Raw genomic sequence first — 9,935 nt, 5'->3', positions numbered from 1 at the left:
AATGATATACCACGCCCATTGTGGTACAATTAATGAAGTTCTGGATCAACCATTTTTTGCCAAATTTATCTATATATGATTGTTTAGATATCATATATTGGCATGCTTTGCAGCGACCGCATTGATACGAGCCTTTTTTACTGTATAGTTGTCTAGAAGGGGCAGCAAGATGGCTCTGTACTATTAGATCCTTCAAATTCTTGGATCTCCTCCAACTACTCTGAACGCGGTTAGGTAGAATTTGCTCCAGAACCTCATCCGTTTGCAGTACCGACCAATGCTTCTGTAATATACCGTTGATCTCATTCCATTTGGGGTTAAATGTGCTCACAAAGCGGACTGGTTCTTCCTTTTGAGGTCTAATCTTGGGGGATAAGAGTGACTCTCTTGTGTGTAATCTTACATTGTTGACCGCAGATTTAATAATCCTGTTGCTATATCCCCGTTTCTTTAAACGGTCACAGGCCTGGGTTTCTCGTTCATGATAGACTACATCATTTGAACAATTCCTTTTTGTACAGAGCAGTTCTCCCTTAGGGATAGCTCTGATTGTAGAGGGTAAATGAGAACTACTGGAATGCAAGATACTATTTGTCGCTGTTTTTTTGCGAAAGATATCTGTACTGATTCTGCCATCACTTTCTAGTTTGATACTGAGGTCCAGGAAATGAATTTCCTTCTGGTCTTTCACCCCTGTCAGTTTCAAGTTAAGATCATTGTTATTGAGGATGGTAATGAATTCCTCCAACATCTCTGCTTCTCCCTCCCAGACCACCAGGATATCGTCAATATAGCGAAGATATAACAAAATATGTTGTGTGTATTCCTCTAAGTTTTCATTGAATACATGTTCCTTCTCCCACCATCCCAGGTAGAGGTTAGCATACGATGGGGCACAAGCTGTCCCCATCGCTGTCCCTCTAACCTGGAGGTAGAAGGTCTCTTCGCTGATAAAATAGTTTCTGGTTAATATAAACTGTAACAGGGAGATTAGAAACTCATTAAACTCGTAATGGGTTCCCATGTTCAAAAAATATTTGGTGGCTGCCAAACCCTTGTCGTGATCAATGCTCGTATAGAGGCTTTCGACATCGTAGGTGGCCAGCCACGTCCCTTGATTGACTGTCATATCCTGCAGTTTGTTCAATACATCCATAGTGTCTCTGGTGTAGGAAGGCAGTGTGAGCACATGATGTCTAAGATATTGATCAACGTATGTACTTGCCTTTTCGGTTAAACTGCCTACACCAGAGACAATGGGTCTGCCGGGGGGAGTTCTCTCATCTTTATGCACTTTTGGCAAAAGATATAGAGTTGCCACTCGTGGATTGTCTGTTTTCAGAAATTCATAATCTTTTTTCTTTATAATCCCACTTTGATATGCTTTCAAAATGATGGAATTGTATATACTGAGAAAGTTTTTGGTGGGATTAAATATCAGTGGTTTATAACAATCCTGATCATTTAATTGTCTCCTTAACTCGGTGACATACATATGTTTGGGCCACAGTACGATGTTGCCCCCCTTATCTGAGGGTTTAATCACAATGTCTTGCCATTTGATGATTTCTTGTAAGGCTGCTCTCTCTCCCCTTGTCAAATTATCATTGTGCGGTTGGAATTGCTGTATACGTGTGAACATGAGGTCCAGATCTCTGGAAACCAGGTCATAGAAAACTTTTGCTGATGGAGAGATTTTATACTCCGGAAAAATGAGGATTTGTTCTTAAGTTTAAGAGGATCAAATGGAGAGGGGGCAAGGGGAAGTTCATCCCCTGTTTCTAATTCTTCCAATATTTCAAGGGCTGTTTGGTCCTCGGGGGTTAATGATGTTACCAATATCTCCTGAGAGGGGATAGATTCTGAAGTTGGATGGTTTTCTTTCCACTGTTGTTGTGTGAAAAAGAATTTTTTCAGTAATATTTTTCTCATAAAAAGTTGTAAGTCCTTTTCACATTCGAATCTGTCAGGTCTGTGTGTAGGTGAGAAAGACAGGCCCTTGCTCAGAAGATTCATTTGATCTGCCGTGAGGATCTTGTCAGACAGATTAATTATGCGTAATGTATCATCATTGTTTATCGCTTTCTCCTCTGTTCTCTGGGTTCTTCTCTCCATTCCCTGCTGTCGCGCTTTCTTCTGACCCCCCTTCCCCCTCCTGATCTTAACTCTTCCATATTGGTGTGGTCCTGGACCCTTCTCGGGGTTTGTTCTAAAAAATCCCTATTATAGGTTCTTCTCCTAGTTTGTAAATCTTCTCCTTCTGAGGACTCTACATCTGAGGTTGTGTAATTCAATTGATTATTGATTTTGCTATTCCTTGGTGGATAGGATTTCCACCTGTAAACTTTATCCTGAGCAAAATCATTTTTATCCCTAGAAAGTTTCTTTTTCTTTCTCTCTATGATCTCCTGTTCCATATCCTCCACATCTTTCTTGTACTTATTGTATGTGGCTTGGAATTTTTCCACTGTTTCAAATTTTTTTAGTTTTTCCCCCAGAGCAGAGATCTCTTGTGTATATTGGGTTAACAAGATTTCATCGTGTTTGATTAATATTTTAATCAGTTCCCTAGAGCATTGGGTCAATGTCGTTTCCCATTCCTTCTTTAGCTCTGCATTTGCCAGTTCAAATGTCGGGAATACTCGTGGTCTCAGCCCACGTGGAGTGATATTATGTTTGATATAACTATCAAACATCAGGCGGTTCCACCACGTTTTCCCTTGCTTGATCAGTATTTGTTTCAAAGAAAAAAGGTCATCTGACCAATCTCTATTGGATGAATCAACGTTATTGATTTCATTCCCAAAGGTTGAATCCAAACTATTTTTCAACCTTTCTCGCCTATCATCTAGGTCCTTTGTTAGACTGAAGGAAGCCATTCTGGTGTATAGAATCAATGAAATTTGTTTATTATTAAGTCGTTATTTGCAAATATCAATTGCTATGCGTGAGTAACTGTGCTAGTAGAGATTAGAAATGCTGAAGTCTCAGCCTTAACATTTGAATAAAGGGAAAAAGGGAGATGGAAGGTCTACTGCACTAGTATATATATATCTTTAAATTAAACTAAATATAAGGAGAACCCCATTTCTTATTCTGCCATTGTGAATCTGGTCACATATTATGGGGGTGCTGCCACACCATGTATGTTGCCAACATGTAAGATAGGTTTAAAGGGGAGGGAAAGATTTGGACTGTGGGTGGCGCACTGTAATTGTATGGACAATCAGAGAAAATTTATATAAAATATAACTTTTATTAGTGTTTGTTTAAAAACGCTGAGAACTGTGAAATATTAAAATCAATTCAGACAAGTGCAAGACACAGTGCAACATATACATTAAAAAACACACTCTCTTGCTCAAATGTGTTGTGCAAAGTCAGATATATTAAATATTTATTATAATAGGTTCTATGACCTTATACCAATTCATACGGTGTTGTCAGAAAGTTATCCCAATTAATGGTTGGATATAGTTAGTGTGAAAAGCAATATATTACCCACATGCGTAATTTCCAATCCTAACATACGTCAGATAAGTGCAGTATTGTTCCCTAATTCCTGTCCATTAGAGAGTTAGAAGCATTTGAGTGTCACATATATTAGTGCATGCATACCAGGAGAAGCCGTTCTATATTCCAAACAGTATGACACTCTCAGTCACTGCTGTCAGTGCCGTAATACTGTTGTGCACATTAATAGACGTTCTCAGTCTCTGCTGTCAACGTGCTAGTATTGTGAATGACACTTATTGATCAGGTTCATTATTGTATACCGATTGCACTTGAATTGCTAATTTATGGTATGTTAACCTTGGCATAAGTGAAATATGTGCGTTCTCAGACTACGCTGTCAACGCAAGAAAAAATGTGTGCAGGTGGTCTTCTAAATGTCACCCTCCTGTATACGCATGCTGCTGGTTTATTGGCGTTCTCAGTTGTTACTGTCAACGTCTACATAGAACTACCAGCTTATAAGTCTCATCCAAGTGGTCAAATATACTTGTTAAATATGTATCGATTGACACTTAATGTCTTACTCTTCACTGGATTAATATTTACGCTTTAATATCCATGATAGTACACATAATCTGAAGTTGTTCAAGGTCACTTGACCAAGTTGTATTATTCACATGTGGTATTACTTTTATTGGGAAGTAATCACTGTTGGTATCATGCAAATCTCGTTATCTGTATCATGTACATGATTTAATTGCAATGGTGATTACTTGCATTGTGTATGAGTATCTAAGACTGACACAGGTGTCTCTTGTGTGATCAGCCTGTCAATATGAACGTGATAGGCCCAGCAGTAGCAGCAATACGTCTGTTACTGAAATTACCAGCTTTTGAAATTCCCTCCAGCCACACTTCTATTATGTTATTCACACATATATTTTTAATTGAATTCTACTGTGAATCACAAATGCTGGTAAGACAACTCTAGGTTCCACTATCTAAGCCCTATTAAGTATTACAGGCTTTGTATGTGGATTGTAATCAGATACTTATGTTACAATGAGCTGTACTAGCAATGTTACTGTCTCACACTGCTATGCAGACAGAACTTGTTACTATGTTGCAGCTGTGTCCTTATGACACAGTAATTCCTGCTACGTAACTACAGTGTTAGAAATGTGAGTGGCACACGGTTTCCAGCTGGCAGCTGTTCAGTGTGCTTGTTTGTTAAATGATTCACTGATAATTCATTAAATTAGTGGTCAGCTGTTAATGCGGCTGTGGATGTTTGTAAAGAGCGCTGTGTGTGACTTACGAGTGGATAAGTATAAAGCTCTGTGATAGCTGTATTGCTGTCTTCGAGTAGCTTACAGTCAAATTCTAACACTGTGTTATCACATGTATAGCTAGTGAGTTTCCCTAGTGTCCGGTATTGCTGCACTGGCTCACTAATAGCTGTACTGGGTATTGGATCTAATGGACTACCAAATCCTATCAGTTCTCATTCTCTATGCTAAGCACATTGCATTGCTATCCCTTATATAAGCATATCACACTTCTATTTTCTGACTAACACCAAATGACTAATTGCACATATCATTATACACATGAGCCTAGTGTGAAGACGCCGACGCGCGTTTCACAGTTTACTTTTCGTCAGGGCTAACCAGACTGTTTCCTTCAGTCCGAATTTAACGATTGAGCCGCACCAATCCTGGGGCTCACACCTAATCATGTGACCTAATTGCACTGACGTAATGCGGCTCCCACAACTCGGGATCTGGTGTTGTGATGAGTCCGGTCACGTGCTTCATTCTAACCAATCCTGATCCCGGTTTTGCATGTGCTAGGGGGAAAAGCTTCATAAGACATATCTGTCTCCAATATGGGCTGTCCGAGGAATTGTAAATGATCGTCACCTCTATTTACAGATTGTTTATAGCGCTGGTTCATTGATATATTTGTATGGGTGAGAATTCTCTCACCCTATTATCACTTTCATCTCATTACTATGTGCATGTGAGTAAAATAAAGTGCAAATAAAAAAACGTGAATAATGATTTTTTATTTTTTATTTTTTATGTGTGCAAATATGTGAATAAAATAAACCATTGTACTGTGAATACTGTGAACTAACTGGCATGCACATATCTAATCATGCATGTACATGTGATTGAATTGATCACTGTGATTATAGGTTCAATATGTGTATAGATTGAATTTATTTATAAGATGATTGTGCTGGAGAGTGCTAAAGTATGTGATTCTGGTGTGCTGATAAAAAAGATTTTCTGTTAAGTATTATGTGAGATAGGTATCATTTTAATATTATGATACATGTATCGAGGTGTGTTGAGAATGATCACATTGTCAATATGGCCCTTAATTGTCATCTACTTATATCATGACAAATGAGGTATTGTGATGTGTTTTATAAGTGTAATGTGTCATTAATCCTTTAATATGATTTCATCCTTCCATTTTATGTAAAGGGAATGTTATGTTGTATTCTGTTTTCATTATAGTGGAAACGCCATTGTCTTATCATTTATCAATGATTGATTTCTCTATAGATCTGTTTTACAAACTTGTCTCGGTCTAGCCCTCTATCCGAGGTTGAATATCTGTATAGATTATGTAGGTCCAGATCATTTTTTATCTCTTATGATCCATTTTTCAAGCTGCTTTGGAATTTATATAGGGTAGGAGGATGGTTTTATAATCAAAATCAATATTCAGGTAAGTGGTTCCTACCTATCCCTATATTCCAGCGATTAACGGGAGTATGAGCCTCATCTTTAGAAGAGACGTGTCAACATGGAATCAAGAGTTCAACCGTATACTGTTTTGGTCCTGTGTAAGTCTGTTCCATCCCTAGTTGATAGAATAAATTATCCCCATGATGAGAGATGAGTGACCTATTTATTCAACCATATATGTCGTCATGTATTCTCTCAGTCTGACCTTCTGGTAATTATTGGATATCTATGTTGATTTTATCCATTCAGATCATCTTATGGTCCTTTATAGATTTACATCTCCAGTTGTGGCCTACATCAAAAGTTACATTGCTTGAGTGGATAGGTCTCTGTCCGTAATCACTATTAGATAAGTGATTACTGCCTATCTCTTTACTCAAGCAGTTGACAAGGGTATAGATCTTTATGTGAAGAGAGACAGGTAAATAAAATGTCAGGGATCAGGCTTATGTTTGTCTAATCCTAAAGGAATATTTTCCAGTATCAGTTTGGGGAGCTATTTTATCCCAAAAATGGAAGATAGCTGTTATATTCATTCAGTCCTCTGGGTTGCATGCTATCCATCAGAAAAATAAGTTTGGTCTCCAGTTTGAGCAGCTCATTGTCCATATTGCCCCCTCTGATCCCTAACTGGATTCGTTGCATCCCATAGGCTTTCAACCCTCCAGTTTCACTTCCATGATGGTATAGGAAGTGTTTTGCAACTGGTGTTAATGTTCTGAATCTTTCAGCATCCTTTTTTGCATTTCTGATGCTGTTAGCATGTTCCAGAATTCTGACTTTTAATGGGCGAATGGTTTTCCCAATGTATCTTTTGCCACATGGGCATTCTAAATGATATACCACGCCCATTGTGGTACAATTAATGAAGTTCTGGATCAACCATTTTTTGCCAAATTTATCTATATATGATTGTTTAGATATCATATATTGGCATGCTTTGCAGCGACCGCATTGATACGAGCCTTTTTTACTGTATAGTTGTCTAGAAGGGGCAGCAAGATGGCTCTGTACTATTAGATCCTTCAAATTCTTGGATCTCCTCCAACTACTCTGAACGCGGTTAGGTAGAATTTGCTCCAGAACCTCATCCGTTTGCAGTACCGACCAATGCTTCTGTAATATACCGTTGATCTCATTCCATTTGGGGTTAAATGTGCTCACAAAGCGGACTGGTTCTTCCTTTTGAGGTCTAATCTTGGGGGATAAGAGTGACTCTCTTGTGTGTAATCTTACATTGTTGACCGCAGATTTAATAATCCTGTTGCTATATCCCCGTTTCTTTAAACGGTCACAGGCCTGGGTTTCTCGTTCATGATAGACTACATCATTTGAACAATTCCTTTTTGTACGGAGCAGTTCTCCCTTAGGGATAGCTCTGATTGTAGAGGGTAAATGAGAACTACTGGAATGCAAGATACTATTTGTCGCTGTTTTTTTGCGAAAGATATCTGTACTGATTCTGCCATCACTTTCTAGTTTGATACTGAGGTCCAGGAAATGAATTTCCTTCTGGTCTTTCACCCCTGTCAGTTTCAAGTTAAGATCATTGTTATTGAGGATGGTAATGAATTCCTCCAACATCTCTGCTTCTCCCTCCCAGACCACCAGGATATCGTCAATATAGCGAAGATATAACAAAATATGTTGTGTGTATTCCTCTAAGTTTTCATTGAATACATGTTCCTTCTCCCACCATCCCAGGTAGAGGTTAGCATACGATGGGGCACAAGCTGTCCCCATCGCTGTCCCTCTAACCTGGAGGTAGAAGGTCTCTTCGCTGATAAAATAGTTTCTGGTTAATATAAACTGTAACAGGGAGATTAGAAACTCATTAAACTCGTAATGGGTTCCCATGTTCAAAAAATATTTGGTGGCTGCCAAACCCTTGTCGTGATCAATGCTCGTATAGAGGCTTTCGACATCGTAGGTGGCCAGCCACGTCCCTTGATTGACTGTCATATCCTGCAGTTTGTTCAATACATCCATAGTGTCTCTGGTGTAGGAAGGCAGTGTGAGCACATGATGTCTAAGATATTGATCAACGTATGTACTTGCCTTTTCGGTTAAACTGCCTACACCAGAGACAATGGGTCTGCCGGGGGGAGTTCTCTCATCTTTATGCACTTTTGGCAAAAGATATAGAGTTGCCACTCGTGGATTGTCTGTTTTCAGAAATTCATAATCTTTTTTCTTTATAATCCCACTTTGATATGCTTTCAAAATGATGGAATTGTATATACTGAGAAAGTTTTTGGTGGGATTAAATATCAGTGGTTTATAACAATCCTGATCATTTAATTGTCTCCTTAACTCGGTGACATACATATGTTTGGGCCACAGTACGATGTTGCCCCCCTTATCTGAGGGTTTAATCACAATGTCTTGCCATTTGATGATTTCTTGTAAGGCTGCTCTCTCTCCCCTTGTCAAATTATCATTGTGCGGTTGGAATTGCTGTATACGTGTGAACATGAGGTCCAGATCTCTGGAAACCAGGTCATAGAAAACTTTTGCTGATGGAGAGATTTTATACTCCGGAAAAATGAGGATTTGTTCTTAAGTTTAAGAGGATCAAATGGAGAGGGGGCAAGGGGAAGTTCATCCCCTGTTTCTAATTCTTCCAATATTTCAAGGGCTGTTTGGTCCTCGGGGGTTAATGATGTTACCAATATCTCCTGAGAGGGGATAGATTCTGAAGTTGGATGGTTTTCTTTCCACTGTTGTTGTGTGAAAAAGAATTTTTTCAGTAATATTTTTCTCATAAAAAGTTGTAAGTCCTTTTCACATTCGAATCTGTCAGGTCTGTGTGTAGGTGAGAAAGACAGGCCCTTGCTCAGAAGATTCATTTGATCTGCCGTGAGGATCTTGTCAGACAGATTAATTATGCGTAATGTATCATCATTGTTTATCGCTTTCTCCTCTGTTCTCTGGGTTCTTCTCTCCATTCCCTGCTGTCGCGCTTTCTTCTGACCCCCCTTCCCCCTCCTGATCTTAACTCTTCCATATTGGTGTGGTCCTGGACCCTTCTCGGGGTTTGTTCTAAAAAATCCCTATTATAGGTTCTTCTCCTAGTTTGTAAATCTTCTCCTTCTGAGGACTCTACATCTGAGGTTGTGTAATTCAATTGATTATTGATTTTGCTATTCCTTGGTGGATAGGATTTCCACCTGTAAACTTTATCCTGAGCAAAATCATTTTTATCCCTAGAAAGTTTCTTTTTCTTTCTCTCTATGATCTCCTGTTCCATATCCTCCACATCTTTCTTGTACTTATTGTATGTGGCTTGGAATTTTTCCACTGTTTCAAATTTTTTTAGTTTTTCCCCCAGAGCAGAGATCTCTTGTGTATATTGGGTTAACAAGATTTCATCGTGTTTGATTAATATTTTAATCAGTTCCCTAGAGCATTGGGTCAATGTCGTTTCCCATTCCTTCTTTAGCTCTGCATTTGCCAGTTCAAATGTCGGGAATACTCGTGGTCTCAGCCCACGTGGAGTGATATTATGTTTGATATAACTATCAAACATCAGGCGGTTCCACCACGTTTTCCCTTGCTTGATCAGTATTTGTTTCAAAGAAAAAAGGTCATCTGACCAATCTCTATTGGATGAATCAACGTTATTGATTTCATTCCCAAAGGTTGAATCCAAACTATTTTTCAACCTTTCTCGCCTATCATCTAGGTCCTTTGTTAGACTGAAGGAAGCCATTCTGG

Source organism: Pseudophryne corroboree (assembly GCF_028390025.1).
Source record: "Pseudophryne corroboree isolate aPseCor3 chromosome 3 unlocalized genomic scaffold, aPseCor3.hap2 SUPER_3_unloc_12, whole genome shotgun sequence".
Taxonomy (NCBI): domain Eukaryota; kingdom Metazoa; phylum Chordata; class Amphibia; order Anura; family Myobatrachidae; genus Pseudophryne; species Pseudophryne corroboree.
This window is presented reverse-complemented; position numbering follows the sequence as displayed.